This window comes from Convolutriloba macropyga, chromosome 3, assembly GCF_964194025.1.
Source record: "Convolutriloba macropyga chromosome 3, txConMacr16.3, whole genome shotgun sequence".
Lineage (NCBI taxonomy): Eukaryota > Metazoa > Xenacoelomorpha > Acoela > Convolutidae > Convolutriloba > Convolutriloba macropyga.
Window position 1 is genome coordinate 27,186,475 of NC_134470.1, and position 21,370 is coordinate 27,207,844.

The 21,370-nt window shown below is 33.5% G+C and overlaps 1 protein-coding gene across 1 annotated transcript in view; it reads left to right on the top strand.

Moving 5' to 3' along the window:
* The first annotated feature begins 5,169 nt into the window (after positions 1 to 5,169).
* The window catches only part of LOC142336589 (uncharacterized), a 36,208-nt gene continuing 20,007 nt past the window's right edge, over positions 5,170 to 21,370 (top strand). Inside the window, exon 1 of the mRNA XM_075385498.1 lies at positions 5,170 to 5,360. The gene's annotated coding sequence lies outside the window, so the exon portion shown is untranslated. The remainder of the gene's footprint in view (positions 5,361 to 21,370) is intronic.

Genomic DNA, 21,370 nt, shown 5'->3' on the forward strand with positions numbered 1-21,370 from the left:
ATATTTTTTTTAAAAAGAGACGAATTTTGAGAAACATTGGACGAAATTTCAAAACTGGACTTTATATAACACTAATCTTAGTTTTCTTTACATCTTGGCCACGTTTTGCCTCCTGACACACTTTTGATCATCACTTTGAACCACCTAGACCCAACAGTTGAGAATTAGGAAAGCATTTCCATAAAAAGGCAAATTTTTTGGGTTTCCGAACTTTACTTTGTAATGTACCAATTTTTCGAGTATTGTCCCAAAGCCACAATTTTTGGTTCAATACAATCCATATGAACAGGAGATACTACGAAAATAGTATGAGCATCATTCTGCAACTCCTTGACCCACAGGGTCACATCATATTTTTTAAAGAAGACAAAATTTGAAATCATTGAATGAAAATACAAAAACTGACTTCGTGTAGCACTAATCTTAAATTTCTTTACATCAAAGCCAATATTAGCCTGACAGACGTTTCCCTTATAACTTTAAACCACCTAGACACAAAAGCCGAGAAATAAAAAGACATTTTACATAAAAAAGAGACGAATTTTTTCTGTTTCCGAACATTACTTTTCTAATGTACAATTTTTTCAAGTATTGACCCAAAAGCAAAAATTTTTGGTTTAATACTATCGATGTGAATAAGAGATAATACAAGATTAGTATGAGCAACATTCCATATCTCCCTGATCCATAGGGTTATATCATATTTTTTTAAATAAGAGAAGAATTTTGAAAAACGTTGGACGAAATTGCAAAAGTTGACTATATATAACACTAATCTTAATATTCTTTACATCGTAGTCAAAGGTGGCCTGAGAAACGTTTTTTTTATCACTTTAAACCACCTAGACCCAATTGTCGAGAAAAAAGCAAGCTTTTTACATTGATTAGTTTGCAAACTAAATTTATTTGCTCGTTGAATTAAAAAGAGAAAAAGGAAAAAATCTGAATTTTTTTTGAAAAATCGATTAATATTTTTTGATGATATTTGTCAAATTTTTAGCAACATTCCATATCTCCTTGACCCATAGGGTTACATCATTTTTTAAAATAAGAAACGAATTTTGAAAAACGCTGGACGAAATTGCAAAAGTTGACTTTATATAACACTAATCCTAATATTCTTGACATCATAGCCAAAGGTAGCCTGAGACACGTTTCTCTTATCACTTTAAACCACCTAGACCCAGTTGTTGAGAATAAAGCAAGCGTTTTACATTGATTAGTTTGCAAACTAAATTTTTTGTTCAGTGAAATAAAAACAGAAAGAAGAACAAATTTGACTTTTTTTGAAAAATCCATCAATATTTTTTGTTATAGTTGTCAAATTTTCAGGTCGATTTTCCCTACTTGGCAAACAAGCCGCTTGGTTTCTACTTCAGTGCCCCTACTTATAGTTCCCCTGAGTTTGCCATCCCAACTTTGGTATACAAGCTTTTTTTTTGGCGAGGGTTTTTTCGGAAAAAAAAACCGGTGGCTCGGCCTTTCGACTTTGTCTTTAAAGCTTTTTGTATTTAAATGGCTTTTAAGCTTTAAAAGCTTAAATTAAATCTTTAAGAAAGTGCTTATTACATAGCATTAAATAAGAATGTTCAAATTAGTCTCAATTGCGGATTAGAGATACTTTTAATGCGAATAATAGATACCTAAATTGAGCGGAAACGTGCTACAAGACTTGTAACCTACTTTTCGATCCAAACGTTCTTTTATTTCGCAAAATTGGTGGAACTTCTTTTCCGAAAATTAAGATACAAAGGATGTCTCCTAATTTCGTTCCTTTTAATTATCTAATTTTCGAGCCAATTTTACTAAGGCAGAAATTTTGGGGGTATACCTCTGCGGTGTAATGCCTAGAATGAACTATGAATAGATTGCAAAAACCATTTAGAAAAAAATCCGATCAAAACAAATTGAAAAAACAGTAAAAATCAAAGTGAAATAGTCACATGTGAATAAAAAACCACTAGCGAGAGAGCACATTTTTGTTCAAACACCGTTTTCTCAACACTTTAAAATTAGAATGAAAAAAATTTATGCTGCAAAGCGATTCGCGTTTTCGCTCCACTTGTTGTTTCGGCGTGACCAAAATCAGAACTCCAATTTAACTTAAAAAGTCTTGAAAATTTGTTAACGGATCTTAATAAAAACAGCGCCCCAATACAATTTAATCTAAAATTTAAAAAAACTTGACAGCAAAATGACGTTCGTGTTGAAAATTTTGATGATGGTCAAAAATTTGAAGAACACTATACCAAATATGAGCAAGGCCTTACACACAATACTTACTTTTCGATGATTGAGAATTTTGAGTTGACTGCTATCGTACCGAAAGAGATCTATATTAAACTAAGAACTTTCAAAGAAATATGTTCTACTACACTCCTTAAGTTTATTTTCTGTGGTCGATCTCTATCTGAAATAAAGTTTTCTGCTCACTCATAGGAATTAAAACGTTTAAACAGTGAATAAAACGACTCAAAGACTTTTTTAAATTATCTGGAATAGTTGGTAGGATAAATTGTGATACCATAAAAATATATTGAGCAAAAAATTATCAAATTTACATTTTTATGGTCAAAAAAGATCTATCAAACGTTCACTTATAGGACTATATTTTTTTGACACTCTTGGCTTTTGCAACACACCGGAGTCACTTCAAAATGACACCATCAATTACATCACAAATTAATGATCAATTTTTAAATGAATTTTTTTAGTTAACTCGAAGTACATCCAGAAGCCGCAATTCGTTGCAACATTAGTTTTCTAAGTAGTGATATGACTGCCTTATAGTCAATTTCGGTAATAGTTGATTTTGCAATAGATGAAACATGCCCTCTAGCAGATTTTAATTTCAACTGTTTTTTAAACGTCCAATTTCTAGTTAGCAGAAGTAAAATCGAAAACCGCGTTGCTTAAGGCGAGACACAGAAAATGTCTAAAAAATTTTGGACAGTAAAAATTTGAGGAAAAAATCATTATAGTAAAAATCGTTAAAAAAGATTAATTTGGACGCAAATATACAAAAAGAAGATGGATCCAAAAGTTAAAATCAAAAGATCATAAATTTTGGTCATCCATTACCTAAAAATTTGACATAAAGTAAACCGAGTCTGAAATAGTACTCTCAACGAAGAGAGTTAAACTTGAACAGCACAATAAAGAAGGCCGGAAACCATTTGCGTTCTGGTGGCGTTTTGTAAACTCAGTCAACCAACTGAGTCAGCTTTAAAATTACCAGCTGAAATCATGTATCTAAGCATGTAGACGAATTTTTAGAAGCCAAATCTGATTCTATTACATGCAGTGCGAAAAACTGATTGCTGATTTTTTTTTCCAATTTCATTGATAATACGACAAGAAAAACTGTGAAATTAGAAAGAAAAACAATTAGAAATGAATTGTTCCACCAACTTGTCGAAAATTTTGAAAACGGAATCAAAATTTAGGAATCATATAAACAAAGTTGCCAATGATGCCAACAAAAAAAAGCATAAAGTCCACCAGTACTTTGTCAACGATTTTTTTTAAAAAAGTTTGCGTGGTGTTTTTTCACCGAAAATAAACGCTGTGCTAAATTAAGTCTGCGATTGCCTCCGTATCAAAAACGACGAGCTCTGCAAATTTCTCTCTTATATACATAGCTACTAGCCTGACGTGCAAATCAAGTTGGGATGTGCTTGTGTCGACGACAGAATAACAATATCACAATTAAATTGGGACACATATGAGGAGGCCGTTGTAAAAACAAACCCAAAGAGCGGGTGGTGGATTTGTAATAAATATGACAATTTGTCCGCAGAAGTCTTTAAAAATTTCATTCTTTTCCGTAGCTTTCCTTTTTAAAAACGTTTTCATAATGTTTGTCATTTGTTGTCGGAGTCTTTTGCCGAAGTGCTTTTAAATTTGATCACCTATTCTTTGATTTGTTAATATAATCTGATCAACATAATTGTGACATAATCACAATCTTATTTTTATCCAGCCTTAAGTTTTAACTACATTGAATATCAATTTAAAATTCAGTTGATAATGTTTTACCACGACAAAGTGACTGGAACCTCACCCCAAAATCGTGGCACGCTACAAAATTCAAAATTTTCACTCGAAGTTTTTTCAAAAGTTTGTTTTGACTTGGGAATCAACTTGCAAGTGTTTCCCAAAATTTGGCCAAGACTTGTCAGACTTGTAAGACTTGTATTAAGACATACCCAGCACTGGAAAATGGTAAAAGACTTGCATTTAGACTTGCATAGTACTGATATAGTCTTGGAGTTCGGTAGGGGTGAAATTATCAAATTGATGCAATGCGTTTAGTTTTCGTACGAACCCCATTTTAAATTATTAAGGGAAATTGTTGTAAGTTAAAATTTTAACGATCGAAATAAAGAATAATAGCATAACAGGGAATTAAAGATAAAACTGTTTCGCATTTTTAGAGCTCTTGAAGCAATTGCATGTTGTTTATGAATAAAAAACTTTTGGGACCTCTGAGACAAATGATTTTTTAGCATCATAGCCGAAACAATTCGGGCGTTTCCTATTCGCGTTTTGCGTTTTGAAGTTTTTGTCAAAATAAATCATCTTTTATTTTTGCTAAGATTTCTTACTTATTAATTCGCCTTCATAGCATGACTGCCAAGAAAAGCCTTTTATGACGTTAAATAATTACTAAGACGTTTTTGTGATTTTCAACTCACCGAGGGTATCTAAGGACGGATATCAATTCATTTTTTACTTTGCTGAATTTGATCTCAAAAGACCTGGACAAACTTAATTCATAGTTATGGATATATTTACTTCACTTAAAATTAGTCGCCACTCTATCGACGTATTGAGTTCCCTCGCCAATAATCAAAAGGGGTTTCTGTCAAGTCCATCTGTTGTGAATGTAAAGCCACACTTACAGGGTTTAAAACCTCGCCAATACAGGAGTCAGTCAATATAATATCGTATTTTTAATACATTTAATCCACAGTCCCCCAAATTTAATACCCAAAAGTAGCCTCAAAATGGAATTAGTGCCAGTCTGTTTTGGTGACATACATGTCACTTCTCACCACTATACCCCCATGGGCGCTGTTTGTTTTCTTTTCATTTCCACGTGTTTGATCAGCTTTTTGTTTTAAACCAAACAAACTAATCAGAGGTGGGTAAAACAAACGTGAAAGGTGTTTTTTTATCAAAGTTGTTCAGCAAGCTTAACCAATTGAGTTTAATGTTTTCAATTTTTCCGATTCTATTATTCAGGATTTACAATCTAAATCTACGAAAGTCAAAGACTTATTTAGCTTCCTTCGAACATTAATTGAAACTCATCGACCACGATTACATCAGGAACGGAGAGATCAATTACATTTACGGTAAGTTTGTCCATTTTTGGTAAAAATTTATATATTTTTTACTCTTTCCGATTACGGTTTTTCTCGCTGTGACATCTTTCTACCAGTTTGAGGCCTCGGAGACTGTTTTAGACCAAAATTGCCTTTCGTATCTGATCAGAAATTGTCCAGACATTTAACCAGACTTATGTAGGAGCACTTTAGGAGACTTTTGCTTGTTTAGAGCATCTGTGATGATTCTGTCGCAAAAATCAGTTCTGAGGAAACGCTCGTCTTCTTATGACGAGGTTTTTGCTGATTAAATTGTTTTGCGTTAGAATCCATTTGAGATTACCCCGGATCTGAGTGTCATAATAATTCAGCACTGAATCATGAAAATTTCATTATGATTCTTTCTATTTCAAGAATTCTTGACAGGGCATTTTATAGCCTGATAATTTTAAATTTCAGAAACTGTTTCTGAGACTTCTTTCTATTTTTTTCTTCTCAGACTGAAAAATAGACTGGATTTGATCTGCACAGAATGAAATTTTGATGAGTCATGCACTGATTTTTATCTGGACAGCCTAAAATTCAGACTGATTTTTTTCTGCACATTAAGACGTTAAGCCTATTTTTTCTTTAAAAAAAACGTTGTCTGAACTAAAAAAAAGCTTCAATTAATAGAGTACATAAGGCGAAATAATTGTTCAAAATTGCAGTTCTTGATAAAAATCAATAAAAAGTTTGGAGTTTTTTGCCTGTTTCAAGAGATTCAAAGGTTGTTTCAAGGTCCCCTTCCCGTCATCACACCGTCCTCGTCATCAAACCGTTCCCGTCATCACACCGTTCCCGTCATCACACCGCTCCCGTCATTACATCATCACACCGTTCCCGTAATTACATCGTCATCACACCGTTCCCGTGCATGCACTGAGTTGTGAACTACGGTTTCGTGCCCATTAACGGAGTTCTGAGGCGGCTGTTGCACACTGAACCTGCTTCAACAGTCGCCAGACCCCCCATTACCTGACGTCAAATTACTCACAGAGATGCGTTTGAAATTTCAGGTGTCAAGAATTTGAGAGAATTGTAGAAATTTGTCCAATCATCTGAAAACAATCAAACCAGCCAAGAAAGGTACCGATCAGGGAAATCGGGAAAAATACATCACTGCTTTTATGATTTAAAAACAAATGTGACAAAGTTTCAAGCTGACAAAAGTGCTGTAAACTAGTTACACAGAACTCACATATAACCCACATAGAGCTCACTAAGAACTCATAGAACAAATGAGAATGGAGGAAGAGAGTTGGCTTTGCCAATCACCAGCTTTTTTCAAATTCGTCAAATACGGCAAGGATTAAAGCCGCTTTTAACCGGACCTTGGTCCCATAGCAAATCAGTCCTGAAACATTGTTTTCCATTTTTATATCGTCGGCCCAGAACTGTATCTGTTTTCGGGGGTTAAACTAAGACATTCATCCAAAATTCACTTACAATCTGAAATAAAAACCATAAAAAACTGCAGTTTTTGTCCAAATTTGGCAGGTTCCTGTCACTCGGTGTGTACTTTCTGGTTTTTGCGGGTACTTTTTTAAGAATAAAACGTTATTCTCAATGTTTTATTATAGTAATCTCATCATCTTGCTCAAACGGTGCATCGTCCAAAGTTTCACAATTTTTTTGGACATTTTCAACTTTTATTATGAATTTACTATGAAAATCATGAGAATCAAAACCAAAGATGTACAGCCTAGCTTCAGAAACAAAAGTATCTATGTGAATACACTGCACATAATGAGGTGGCAACATACTCTTAGGATACACTGATACAGTACTGGGCCGACCATATACAATTGGAATGCAAGGATTCAGTACTGATTTGCTATGGGACCAAACTCCGGGACCATAGATGAGACCCCCATAAAAATTTTTTAGTTACCATACAAATTGATATGATTCTCAGTTATTTTAGTAAGTCTTCAAGGGATTTCTGGAAGCTTAGAAACCATACTTAGATCATAAATGAGATCCCTCTGTAAACTTTAAATAAATAAATAATCGGGAATATGACAGACGTCGAATCAATTTCTATGCATCATAGCCTGATGTCCTTCAGAGCTCCTAAACATCATACTAAGTTATCATAATAAGTCACTTAGTAAACATTTACGTCTGATAATGGCATTTCAGACTGTACAAAACACTCAGGCAACAAAAAAAAATTATTTGCTTTGAAGAGTACAAATCAAAAATTTTGAATCTATACCGGTTTCCCCAAACAGCGGAAATCTATTCAAAATGACAAACGTTCTCCCGAGTTGTAAGCATTCATATCAATTGTTTCCGAGGAAAGCTGTTTTTAAGAACGCTACTTGATGTCCTCTTGTCTTCGTGAAAAAAGGAGAAATTTTTATGTATAGTGTTTAGCAACTATTCAGATATCATATAGCGGGCGCTCAGCAATCATAAAATAACTGAATACAACTCTTAACAAACACTCTCTCAATTATGACCAAACACTAATGAGCTTTAAACGACTTCTGAAAAGACCTCTGTTCACGTTGATGTTTAGCCGTTTAACTGCTTACACGTCTTATCAGTTCTTTCCGATCAGCTTTTTTTTCTCAGACAAAATGAGCTTGGATTCAACTGTGTCCAAAAACCATTTTCATGTACTTTACAAGAAAATTCCCGTACTGAAAGCAAAGCCAAAATAATAACTGGGCAATTCTAATTGCAAGGCTAGGTATCAGTACAGATTCAGAGCCGTAATCATAACACATTTTAGAAGACCATTTTCGCAAGACCAAATCCAAGTCTTGGCCAAGACTTGACAAAACCTAATACAAGCCTTGGTAGTCAAAATTAGTAAACAGACGTGAAAAATATCCGTGAAACGTCAGAAACAGCACATAAACAATTTCCAAAAAAGCCACCAATAAACGTCAAAAATAGCATGACAAAGGTCAAAAATAGTCAGAAAAACGAAAAAAGTCAAATAGTAGTAGAGAAAATAGCCAAAAAGTCTAATATAGTTGGAAAACGTCAAATGCAGCCAAAAAAATTATAATAACCATATTTTGTATTGGTTCCGCTAGCTGTTTCAGCACCACTCTCCTAATCCCCCACAAAAAAAACAAAAAAAAACAAAAAATTTATTCTTGATGAAAATGACTGAAAAGCTGTTGAAAAATCTTTTATATCTCATCTGACCCCTGGTTCTTCATTGATTGTTTTGAATGGCTGTGGTTCGTTTTCTTTGCACTTCGAATGATGGCTAAAAATGAACCCCGAAATCATGGCACATTACAATTTTTTTCGCAAATTCGAATGTTTTACTTGAATTATTTGGAAAATTTTGTTTTGAAATGGGGATCAACTTGCAAGTGCTAACCAAGTTTTGGCCAAAATTTGCCATAATTGTGAGACTTATGTTAAGACCTGTCCGGTTCTGAAAAATAAGAAAGACTTGGAGATCGATGAGGGCTGTTTAGAGTTTACAGGTGTCCGGAACATCTAATTTTGTTGTGAAGATGCCCCATTGTATCAAAAGGTATAAAAGCATTTCCAAATTTCTTTTTTTAAACAAAATTCTTCCCTCCAAAAAGTATACTTTTGCTGCGTTGTTTCTACGCTCAGGGGAAGCGCATATTCTGTTGGAATAAATTGAAGATGCTAATTTCAGAATGTTCAAAATAAATGATTTCAAGATTCCTTTAAGAATAGCAGACTGTTCTATTATAATTGAGGAAAAAATCTCCTGAATTTACTTTCAAGTAACTGTTTTCAAAAAGTTTTGCCAAAAACTGTTTTCAAAATTTTTTCTTTTCAAATGCCATGACTACTCTGTTTATTTTATTATGGTCTTAAAGAGTTAAAATTATTGAGTTCCATTATTCCATGTCATTTGAGAAGTAAATTCGGTGAGAATGAAAACAACAAAATTTTTTTACAGCATATAATGTCAATCAGACCCAATTCCTTGTTTGTAATTTTTCAATTTCATTTTTTTTAATGTTTTGCTTTTGTCTTTTAGAAATCGAAGTGGTCAGCATGTACAATTTGTCAAAAATTGTTGAGTATTCGGGTTTCTCAAGACACAAGCTGCTGGAAAGAAGTTTAGTTTCTAAAACTTAAAACTTCGATAACTTGATTGCTATTTGTCTTTCAAATATTATTATTTGAAATTGGTTCAGTGATTGGACATTAGTTTTAAGACAATTGCAAGAAGTGTATTGATAACATTTTTTTCTTATTTTTACATCTCTCTCTCTCTCTCTCTCTCTCTCTCTCTCTCTCTCTCTCTCTCTCTCTCTTCTTATGTCTTTGATTTCGTTAGAAACTACCTCTTAAGGATAGGACGCCCATCAACTTCTTTGAAGACGTTTGATCATTGTATTTGAAAAAAAATGTTCAAGATCACTTAAGACTTGAATTTTCGCTCCGTACGCAGTGAATCTGGCGTCCCTTGCCTTAGCTTTAGTTACTAGAACTATAAGTAGTCACGTGGCAACCATATGGGAGAAATTCTGTCATTGACAGCACATTCATTTTTTGTGCTACTTTACAGAAATCTTAGTCACGGACCATTTGGCTGATATCGATTATGTTGCTGATACATTGGCAGCTACAAAAGGAAACATTTCTATAAACGAAAAAAATGGCAGAAGATTGCATTTATGACAGGATAACCATAACTCGCTTTTTAGTCCAGACTTTTCTACATGTAACAAGATTACGGCAGCCCTCCTTTTAAGTCAAAGGCTTTTTGCCTATTTTATGTTTATTTTTATACAGTAAATTTGATTGTTGTAACATTATTTAAGCGCCACAGCTCAAAATTTTATCAGTTTTGTCTGTTCGTTTGATGCTAGATTTAGCCTTCAGGAAAAATTGTATTTTTTTCCAAGGATACTTTTATGTTCTCAAATACCAAATGACACATGATCAATAATTATTTATTATATATTATAAACATAATGATCCAACGGAAACTGTTTCAACATGCTCTCATATATAAAGATTTAAGTGCTCCCATTTGTCTTTTATGAGGTAAGTTTCTCATATTGGTCGAAAATGGATTAATTTAAAGCTTTATTGAATTCAAGCAGAAGAAAATGATAAGAAAAAAGAAGATTGCTAAACTACCTCAGAAATGTAAAAAAGTTGACGGACTTGACTTTAAAACTTTTAGTAGCATCGACTTTATTAGGGCACGCCTAACTGACCGCAGGAAATATACTCTGCTCTTTATTACAACATTAGAAAAAGGACAAAAATGGTAAATTCCCACTTTTTTATCAAAGCCAGAAGAGATATTGTGAATTTTTTATTTCAATATGACCATTGCTCCTAGTCTGAAAGGCGGACAGAGAGAAAAGAATAGCTGTGAGTTGTTAACGTATACTATCATTATTACAACCAAATAAGTATAGAGAGAAAGATAGGATACAAAAAGCTCTTTTTCCTTATTATTATTTCACAAGAAGTTCATTCACGCATTTCTAGTTTCCACTTTCTAGTGGTGTAGTTTTGCACTCTCTCTTTTACACTTAACTCAATGTATCTTCACGAGTTCTCAGCCGGATTTTTCTATTATCCCCCCCTCTGAAGTTGTGCTTGTCTTATTACATACACCAATTGTGTTACTTTTCGACCATTTATTTTCAAGCAGAACCATCATTTTGTAATTCATAGACTCTAAATAATTTACCAAAATTCATAAAAGTTCTGCTGTCATTTTGATGAGTTAAATTTTGATCTTTGTTTTGTTCATGGAGTACTCTTCAAAAAGTCACACCTGTGCTTTTTGTAGTTGAACAAAAGGCTTTTTGCTAATTACTGAAAGCTTTTTGCTGATTGTATCATTAAGAGCATTGTATGAACTTTTGCTACAATTCACCAACAAATCGTACCTTCATTTAATTTGGACTCATCACTGGCGTTTCGGATACGTAAATCACGCTTCAATTTCACCCCCCCCCCTTGTTACTAAATTAATTTAGTTATGAATTGTTAATTGGCACTGGGGGTTAACTTAAGCGTGAGCAATTACAAATCACGAGAGGGTCTCATTATACTTCTCCAAGTACCACCTCTCTCAAATTCTTATCAAGAGTGCCATTACGTTGGTATACTTTTGCCACTTCTGCGTTTCATTATTTTGTTCAGGCGCTCGATCACGTGCGTTCTGATCTACATTTCAGGTGAGTCAAATATGATTTTTTTTGTTTTTTTTCTGTTTTTTTTTCTTGTTTTTTCCCTCATTTTTGCGTTTTTTTTGCGATTAATTAAGTTTATTTTCATGATGTCAACTCCCATGCTGGCAAATAATATAAAACAATAATCTATAAAACGTTTGAGAATTTTGCATCTTTTTCTGATGACCATTTGTTTTAATTAGTTAGTTCCCATTCAGTTTCGCAGTATCAATTATGTGAAACCTGTTCAAACAATTTTACTTTTTTGTCAGTCAGCTATATCCCTCCGTGGTCAGGTTGCCAAATGTTTGAGGTTAGGAAAAAGTGATCCTATCCCCAAGTAAGCAGTTTTCGTGTTTTGAGGGAACAAAGTTGCCGAGCAAAAAAAAATAAAAGAAAAATTTTTCGAAAGAAATTTAGGACTTAGAAAACTTTCAGCAAAATACTATAAGCAACATAACAATTGGGTCAAAAATGTACAAAAAAGGTTTTACAAAAATTCATAGCACTTAAAAAAACGCTATTTCGAGCGTCTACCGGTACCGATAAAAAATCTATTGCCAAAGAAAGGTGCCGACTTCCGTTCAATACTGAATGCGCTTAAATTTTGTGAAAGTGGTTTCGATAAAGCAATTAAGAGCCTCAAATTGAAAAATAGGATCAAATAAGTATGAAAAGTAGTTACGTTCGGCTGTAATGGCATTTCACAAAACATTAATGTTTATAATCCTTTTGCCGCTCAATTGTACGATTCAATGTTTTGAGATTACTAAATGAGGGATTTTAGTGCAATTCTGAAATTTCGCGGTTGGCGCTTCCGTAAACCCTATTTTGTGGTGTAAAGCAGTTTTCATTTTTCAATTTGCAGTTTGACAGTGAAAAACACTGACTGGAACTTCCATATAGGGTACACGTAGATGCCTGTAATGACATATTGGTGAGAAGTTCATTAGAAAAACTATACAAAAATAAGCTAATAAAAAAATTAAAAAGAGTTCTGAGATACAAAAATTGTATCTTCAAAACGGAAAAAAAATAAAATTGGTTATTTTTCGTTAGAACTGCAGTGAATTCGTTGAAATTTAAAATTTCACCGTTATAGTCAGCCTATAGAATCTACATAACTTTTTCGCCATGAATTGCGGGTGCTTTGCGGTGACATATGCTCATTATTCAATTAAATTGAAACATTCTGTGTTAACTGCTGAGCAAAATGTTATTTCTTCTGTAAGCAGCCACTTGCAAGGGAGCATTTTATTTTTCAACCATCCCTGGCAAATTTATCATTTAGCAAAAAAGGTTTTGAGAAAACCTGAGTCTTTTAAATTCATGAAATCTCAATTTCACGTCAAAAGTTTATTTTTGAGAGGTTACAATTTTGGCATTAAATTTTTCAAAAAAGTTCAATTTGTCTCCCATTGTGTTTGCTCGGCATTTTTAGGCAATATAAATTCATATTAGAAGTAGATATAGAAGGTTTTTAGTTATCATGAAAATGTTTCTATTTTTTTCTTGCGTAACAAGTTTCTAGCATAGCTCAAAGCTAAAATTAAGTATAGGGGACAATGTATAAAATATACTCAATTCATTTATCGTTTTTTGTTGATAATCGACTCCTAAAATTCTCAACACTTTTCTCTTCCATAACTCTCGGTTGGGCTTCAAACTTTTACGGGCAACGTATTTGAAGGCTAGGAAATATTTTTGAAAATATATATGTTGTTTCTTTTTTAAAAATTGTTATACAAGATTTCTTCGTGGTGTTTGTAATTTATATGATTTTTCAGCAACTGCGCAAAACCTAGATAAGATTTTGTAGCCATTGATTTTACCATGTCAAAAGTAATTAACTTTTATAAAAATATATTTGAGGAAATGAATGATGTGGATCTTTGTATTGTTATTTAAAATTCTCAAGCCATATTGGCAAAAGCTCTCATTTTTATGATTGAAAATCACCGAAAAAGGTAATTCAATGCGTGGGCCTGGATATTAATGTGAAAGTGTTTAGAATTAGGGTCTCGATTTAATGGCTTTTCGTTTTCCCAAAAGCCCGATAAAAAATAAGATTAGCGCGCCCGACCAATGGGAACCAGAATGATTTCACACAAAATGAAATGAAGCATGAAAGCGTTAGTGGTAAATAGCTTGCAGTGAACTTTTAATTGGGTAGTTATTTTGAATGGTAGTTATCAATAGCTTTAACAGAGATATTTAGTTAAAAGATCGCACCCATTTGATCTGTTTTTGAGACAAAAAAAACTGTTTCTTTCAGACACAGCCTAAAGAGAAAAGAACCTGAATTGTGAGTGAACCTGAAAGGTAATAAGTTGCTGATGTTCTCTAATACTGGTAAGGCATTATTATTGATTATCGAATATCCTCTGCGCTCCTCGCCAGAATATAAAGTACTTCATTGACCAACAATCAGCGTTCTTCTACTTTATTAAAAAGACCCTGGTCGAAACTAGATGGGTAACCCGTGACAATATGTGAGCCAAAAGGCAGTGTTGCAAAAATGTTTGAAGGCTTGATTTTTCACAAATTTTGCAATAGATTTTTATGGATTCAAGAATTTTTCGATGAGTTTTTTTCATTTGTTATTTGCCCACTAACAGTAATTTAACTCGAAACGTTAAGAAAACAGTTGCATGAGTTTCAAAACATATGCATATAGAAACGTTTTAAGGTAGCTTTGTCGCTTTCGAAATCCGCAATTTGTGGCAATTGACACTTAGTCGTACTTTGTAATTTAGCAAAATGGTACACCTTTCTGCTTTTCAAAATAAATTTGCTAGCTTCCCCTTCTTCGTCAAGTCTTAGTTGAGAAAAACTAAAATTCTGTGATATTGTTCAAAACTTCGACAAGTTTGATTCAATTGCTAAGTTGTTTTTGATAAAAAAAATTACTTTGAAAATTACTCGCATACATTCCAATTTACTTGAAAAACAAAAAAACACAATGTTTGAAAAACACAATGTTTGAAAAAATTTCAAATACTGAGTACGTGAAATATAATTTTGTGTTATTGTTCGTTTTACATACTGACCATGCCCATTTTTTCACAAAAGTTATAAAAAATTGGATATTCACGTAATACGTCTTGAAATTCAACATTTATTTGACACGAAGTTCTTCCAACATAAAAGTTCAAGTTGGACTAAATTATGCCTGCACCCACACAAGATAACAACAATAAATTGCTATTACTTGCTTATTCGATTATGTTGAAACCAATTTTGTTGGGAGTTCTTTAAATTATGTACATCTAATGCTCAATCAAAGTATTTAACGCACTGGTGCGAAATAATTTGCATGCCATGTGGACAATAGTAGTAAGGTGTCTTACGGGGCAGGCAACGGGGGGGGGCATTTGGGTGTTACTGAGTTTGCAACGGGGGGATTTTCGATTTTTTTTTTGCATTTTTCTGGCGTTATGGCGAACCAAATGCAAAAAAATACAAAAATCAAAAAGTTTTTCGTGTCCCCGTAACACTTCCTTTGTCCTTCGTAACACCCAAATGCCCCCCCCCTCCTTCCGCAGCGTGCCCAGTAAGTCACATTTTTTGGACCATTTTGGTCATTTTTGACGTTTTTGGTGTGAATGGTTTGATTTGGATTTTAGTTTTGAAGTAGCACTGCTGTTTTAGTGGTGGTCATCTTGTCACTTTCCCAGGTGAGACTATTCAATAAAAAAAGGAACAAGGTGAAAAAATTTGAATAAAAATTTTAAATATTTTGGAGTTTTAAAATTGCATCAATTGCATTTTTGCGCCGGGTTTCAATCTCGAAGATGAATTTTTGTGGACCTCATCTTACCTGATGGACTAGGTCATCGAACAAAAACTTGGATAAATTTTGGGACAATTGAAAGATTTTGGAGTAGTCACAACGTTCATCTTGTTATTTCCTCAGTTTATAAAATTATAGACCATATCACAATACTTAGTCAGCAATCACGGCTTAATTACAAGTTGAAAAAAACATTGAGTGTTTGTTGCATTCCTCATATCTGTTGACATCAGTCAGTCTACTCAATTTTTTGTTTCGCAATTTAATTGATCAAGCATAAGAACAAAATATATTAATAAGTAAGGATGTGAGTGATTGCTACTGCTGTGTTTTTGTTTGAACAATCCGAGTCAACAATCCATTTTTAGAATAAACTGTGTACTATGACTAACTACTATAATCACTGCAGGAAATCATTTTACACGAGTAATTGTCGTATTCGATTGTGATTGGACAACCGATCTTCCGTCAGTGTCAATGAATTATTTTTGAATAATTGTACATGTTGAACTGTCTGCATTGGGTGGTGTTTATACTATAGTTTGACAAAGTACTTATATAGCATTAGGCCAGACTCATAAAAAATTCTTCGAGTTTCAGTCGGAGTTTAATTTATAGACAAATTATGTCGGAAGTTAACAATCGTTCTTTCTTCCTTTTTTTCTCACGATATTAACCGCACAGAAAAAACTCATGTTGTTGCTTGTGTAAAAACAACTGTGAAAACTTGATTACTACCAGGAAAACATGTTGAACTTTTATCACCATGAAAGTAAAATTTGGTTCTCTGAAGACACTTTTTACCATCGACTGAGTGAAAACTAGAGAGACTAACAGAATTTCAAGATGAATTTTTTATTTCTTTTTTGCAATATTAGTTTTTTGTTTAAGTTTAGCTGATGCAATACAGAAGACTAGAACTGCATGAGTTTTTTTAGAACACTCAATTAAAGTTCACGCTTTTTCGGAGCAAAATGAAAACTGACAGGCGGCGTCTCAAAACATTTGGTTGCCACAAGCTTAATACATTGGGGTGTATTGATTACACTTTTTGTTATCGCTGTAGACGGTATTGAAGTTTCGTGATTGATGGTTGTTGAATCTGGACTTTCAATAATAGCTGGGTTTTTTTTTCAAAAGTTTTTAATGAGTTCCAAGTCCTGCCAAAAATCTTCTTGATTATCATAGATAGGTATCTTTTGAACATGCTAATCAAAGAAAATTCGTGATCTCCCATAACGTTCGATTCAAAAATAAACTCACGAGTATAACCAGCTACAAACTCGAGAGTATACTGAGTTTCCTTAAGTGAAGCTTTTTCGAATCCAAAAGATTGAACAAAGTTGAAAGTAACAACAGGTAATGCCATGTGTTTCACAGTTTTCGATTTTTCAATTTGATGCTCTTGCTGGTCAATAACAAAATTCTCTTTTTTCAAAGTCTCGTATGCAATCGTTCGAGTACTTCTACATGACTCCTCTTTCAGTATGACTGCAATTGAAAACATTTCAGGAAGTCAGTGACGACTAATTCTGTTTTCATCTATATGAATTGACTTGAATATTTGTTGGAGACTGCTAAATATCCCAAAAAAGACATCGTTGAATGAGTATAGTAATAAAAATCTTAGAATATTACTGTTAACGTAATGTGAACAGATTATATTCGCAATAGTTATCAAGCGCCAAATTATTTTGTTTCAATTATTTGTTTATTTTTCCCATTCTGAACGTAATTTCTCATCTAAAATAAACACAGATTTTGAAATATTATTGTAATCCACGCCAGTTCTTATCTTTCCGGAAAGCTCTTTTTAGCATCAACCAAAAGCTTCTAATTTGGTTGTTATTGATCTTTTAGTACGTTTTGTTTACACCGGTAAAATCAAACGGAAAAATAGACAAATGCTTTTTTGATCTGAATGACTTCCTGGAGTGAGAGGCTGTGTAAATTTGCTACCGTTTAACGCATGATCTAAGACAAAAAAAACATATTCATTATTTTGAACACCTTCAACTCCTGCAGACAAAAAAATTGCAATTTCTCCATTTATGATTTAGATTGATTTGATTCCCTCAAAAAGAACTGTAAAACTTCGTCTAATTTTTTCAGCTTTGGTCGGCTTTAGTATATTTCAAAATGCATTCTGATAAAGCAATTGTTTGTAGGCACTGTTTGAAAAAAATTCATAATGAAGTAATTGTTATTAGCCTCAACTTATCCAATTAATTCAGTGAGACTGAAATATTTTAGCAGCAAGTGAATACTTCAGTCAAAAAGAAATCTTTAAAAAATCAAACATATGGAGGATTTATTGGAACAGATACCATTTCTTTAGATTTATACCTAAGCATTTCAAAAATTCTACGATTACATGCAATTTTGCATGACCTTGGTGGTTTCATCCAGGAGCTCTACACTGAGGGCGTTTGCTACTCATACATGCTTCCCTGGAAGCTTATAGTTGCTTTACTGGACATCTGACAGGAATTTTGTTTTGTTTGTTTATTAAAACTTTTCACTCAGAAATATATCTTTTGTTGGAATGTTAAGCAGTAAAACAGTAGTGTTCGACCTTGAGGGTTTCCGTCATAAAAGAGAAAAAAATTTTATTAAAGAGTTGGGGGTATGCACCGAGGATTACAACGAATGTGTTTTGTGTTCTCTACCATCAAAATTTTCTGATTTGACAAATCCGCAAAAAAACTTAAATTTTTAGATAACCGAGAATTTGAACTTCAGTTATTTAAAAATTTACATGGCTTAGAGTGGAACTCTGAAATCTATTCTTACATTTACCTGACACAAATTGTTCAAAAGCATTCGCCTAAAGGACCCAAGAGCGATTTTTTACGCTAAAACTTGGAAAAGAATCAATTTTTATCGGAGTTACTCGATTGTCCATAAATCGACTTAAAGAGTCTTGATTCTCTTAAATTATCTTACATTTTTCCCCAGTAAACTGTGTGAACCATAACTCAACACAACATGGCAGCTTCAACAAGCATTGCGCAAGGGAAAAAGCTTGTTTCTATTTTGACTGGTTGACTAATCAAAGAAGAATTGACGAAAGTGGAAGCACCCTTGTCATCGAATTCCACTATTTGTGCCTTGATCACGATAGAGGGGACACTGAACCTTTCAATTTGCTAGGGAGAAACGATAAAAACTGGTACTCAATTTCCTCCGAGAAAAGGTAGGGTGTTCTTGACAGAGGAAGGAATTCGTTTGATTACACACTTGGTTTTCTACATCGAACCTTTTATTCAGTGAAGAAAACTAAATATCGGATTGTTAACGCACATTCTTGCCTCCGAAACTTTTATTGATATCAAAACATCCAACTGGTAAATAAGTAGACAAAAATGATAAAGTGCTACTACCTGAAGAGATTCAAGAACTCTTAATCACAGTCCATGTCTCGAAAAATTATGTACTATGAGAAAAATTTACGAAATTACTTGCGTGTTTCATGGTGCACATGAATGAATTTTTGAGTGATTATAACTGTTATGAACTGTTCTATATTAAACATTAAAAAATTAAAACAAACTTTTCTTTTTTACTCATTTTGTTTATGATGGAACAAGCAAAAGTTGACCAAGTTGGGTAAGAAACTCTTTTCGAAAAAAGTAGTGAAAAATCTACTTGGAAATTTTGCAACCAAGTAACGTACAACAACGGTCAAAAGTTGTATTTTTTGTTCAAATGTTTGTTATTTTGATGCTAATAGTTCTTTGCATTGTTAACTTGACTGTGCTTAAACCAACTTGTGAGGAAATATCAGTTTGGATTTCAGCTCTATCGCGTTTAGTTGGATATATCTTACCAAACCCTCGATTAAGAATAAAATTAATTCAACAAGTGACCGATTTTTTATAACCGTGGTGTGTCCATCGAGTTGTGGTAAAACGAATTTAAATCTTAGAATAATAGAAGGACGCACCTTTTATCCGAGGTACAAAATTATTCTTTTTCGTAACCAAGAAATGCAAACAATATACTCACAATTTAACCAGCATTCAAACATTGTTTTCAAAAAGTTTACAAATTTGTTGTTGTTTCACAATATTGAAAATTGTTTTCTTATCTTTGACGATTCTTGTGAGGCAGTTTTAAGGACCAAGGGTTTGTCAAGCTACGTCAAAAGAACATCGGTGTTGCTTATGTGAAACACATTCTTTACCAGCAAAATAAATTGTCACAAACATTAGTTTTGAATATTACATATCATATCATTTTCTTCAAATCAGCAAGTGACGTTCAGCATGTTGAATTTCTCTGTTAGCAACTGAATCTTACTCGTTTTTTAAAATTTTTTTAAGAAGTAGCAACAAGAAAAACATTTGGACACTTACTGACTGATCTCAATCCAAAAACTTATGAGTTTTGCTACGAAGATTACAGAGCCTGAAAGCCGATATAACTCAAATATCAAATGAGAGGGAAAGAATGCTTTATACTGAAGCGAATGGTACTTCTATGTGATCCTGAGTTGGGAAAAACTCTCAGCACATCTGATGAAGATGTTGTATTGGTACTGTTTGAATGGCTTTACAACGTCATCAGAGGACATGTGAAAGTTCAGAACGATGATTTGGGGCAATATAAGAACGTGTTCAAGACGGTTCTTCCTAAAAAAGGATTCGGTTGAAAAAAAGAGCGATGCTACTCACAAAAACTGGTTTTGATTTGGTTGGGCTCATTATTTATTTTGGCTAACACCATTTGAGTCAATCATAAAAAAGGAGAAAATGCCAACTGCCGAGAAGTTTGTTTTATTTCCCAAAAAATTCTATATGAAAAATCAACCAGATTTAGAAGACCCTGACGTAAAACAGAAATCGGCACAGCTATATAATATGAATCTCATGCAATCAAAGCAACAAAATGAAGCGCAGATGATTGAAAAACCATCGGAACAAGACTCCGGGGATGATGTTGCTGAAGAAAATTGGGTCGAACAATCAACCAGAAGGGCACTACAAGTCTTGGAAACTTAATCATCTCTTTTGCCTCAATCAAAATCTGAAAGTGTGAATACATCATAGATCAAATCAAAAAATCCAATCGTGTGCACATTGGTGGAGACGAGAAGTTAGTCAATGGCAACAATGCTATTGACATAAACGTATTCGCTTTTTTGTACAATTTAGAGCAACCAACAAAATAAATTGACAGTCCTGATTAATTTGAATGATTAATTTTTTTTACAAAAGAGGAACAAGTAATTAACAGCAATGCTAAATTTTTGATCAGGAAAAGTTTTCCAGAAACCGCAACAAAAAAGAAAAAAAATTGGCAGGTGATTACAGAAACAAAAGCGTTCAAAGTTTCAAAAGCTTCAAAAACACGACTACCAGAAGCAGCAACAGTCCAGCAGAAAACTACTCACCGGAGACGAATGCAGCAGTGACACCGACGATTATAAGGAAGAAGGTTTGGAGACTACGTACGAAGCCGGTGTACAGAAGGAAAAACAATGGGAATCCTACGACGAGTGAAGAAAAACTGCTGTAGTCGATTTGAATTAAAGGACCAACTGCGTGACCAGAATTCTCACAAAAAATATAAAGAGTTTCGAAAAATTTATGCGCTTTCGAAAGTTAATGCATATGAAATTGATGAAATTTGTTCCCTTGACCTGGCCTATGTGGACAAATTTCCAAAACAAAATGCAGGTGTTAAAACTTATTGATTGCTGTTGAATGTCTTCCACGCTATGTACGTGTTGAACCACTCAAATGAAAATATGCAACAACAACAGCTGAAGCCTTCAAACAAATGATAAAACACGAAGAGACACATTGAAATTTGTCAAACTCTCAGCAAAAAGAAATCTGCTTTCGCTGAAAGAATTATACTCTCTTTAAGCAACATTATTTACAAGTATCTGCAAGAAAAATGGACATATTCATACATCTCTCAGTTGAAAATTTTTTTACAAAGAATAAACTCAGGCATCAACAGTTTAACCAAAATTGCTCTGAATAAAGTCACCAAAAAACACGTTCCTTATGTGTTATCATTGAAAACAATTGTGTCCGAGATAT